Genomic DNA, 1,289 nt, shown 5'->3' on the forward strand with positions numbered 1-1,289 from the left:
TTTTTTTTTTTCAGTGGCCCTAATCCTCTTCCGTATTGACTACATGTCACATTTAACGTGTTATGTTTGCATCTGTACTCAGGGAAAACTTCAGGAACAGGATATCCTCTGAGAAAATTCAACATGTTGGATTTCCTGTTTGTAAGTCGAAATAAAAAAATTAAAATAAAAATCAACCCAGAAATAGCACTTAAAAATAAAAAATTCAAAACGATTTTTTATGCAAGAAGTAACTTTAGAGAAAGGTTATTTTTTTTAACTATTCTTTTTATTTATTTTTATTTTATTTGCATATTTTATGTTTTCAACTTTGAGCTATTTAATTTTTTTTGGGAATTTTTTTTATTGAATTTTTTTTTGCATTTTATTGATAAAGTTTCCTTTATTTAGAACCTAACACAAACATTTGCTCTTGATGCATTAGTTGACCAATGAAAATATTTTTGCTCACTTCCAGCTGACCACTAGTAGTTTAAAATAATGTATTTCATAAATTTGACTTAAGAAAACAGCAAAAAGTATTCTCAGTTTGATTTTTAAATCAGATTTATTTATTTACATTTACAAAAGGTGATTCGTTGTGCTATCCCCCCCAAAAAAGTAGAATATTTAAAAAACGTGTAATTTGCTTGCAATAACAGAACAAAAATGCGCTCCATACTTCATTATATCAACCAGGCTCTGTTGGACTTCTGTCTCTGTAACACTCATTTCACACAAAGACGATGTTTACAGACAGAGGCATGACTGTCACATGGGTTCCAAGTGTTACCCGCTGTGGTCCATTAAAGGAAGTGAAAAGCACAGCTAGTTAGTGGTTTTGATAGATGATTAATTATTGGGTTAAAGTCCAAAGTAAGAAGAACCTGGTGGACAACATCAAATTTAAATGCAATAAAACAAGACAGCAGCAGCTTACACTAATATGATTTTATTGTATTCACAGCTTTACTGTCTAATTTATGTCCAAGCGTTAACTTCAACACTGATTCCATGTAATTTAAAACTTCCTCCTCATGTCTGTTATATGAACAGACATGTTACTACACCTGCATCAACATTCTGCCATCTCCATACTTCATGCAAGCTTCCAGTTTTCCCCTCACAAACATGGTGAAGATGATAATCATTTAGTTTCTAGAGACCTGAGAAAATGCATTTGCAACCTGAAGTCAAACCTTTATGATACGTTTTCAATAATGACTTCCTCCTCTCAGAGTGTCCTTTCTGCTAACGTTATAGGGGTGTAAATAATAATCGTTTTGTATCGATGCATCGATCCAACAGCC

Source organism: Cyprinodon variegatus, unplaced genomic scaffold (assembly GCF_000732505.1).
Source record: "Cyprinodon variegatus isolate N-32 unplaced genomic scaffold, C_variegatus-1.0 Scaffold46, whole genome shotgun sequence".
Classification (NCBI taxonomy): domain Eukaryota; kingdom Metazoa; phylum Chordata; class Actinopteri; order Cyprinodontiformes; family Cyprinodontidae; genus Cyprinodon; species Cyprinodon variegatus.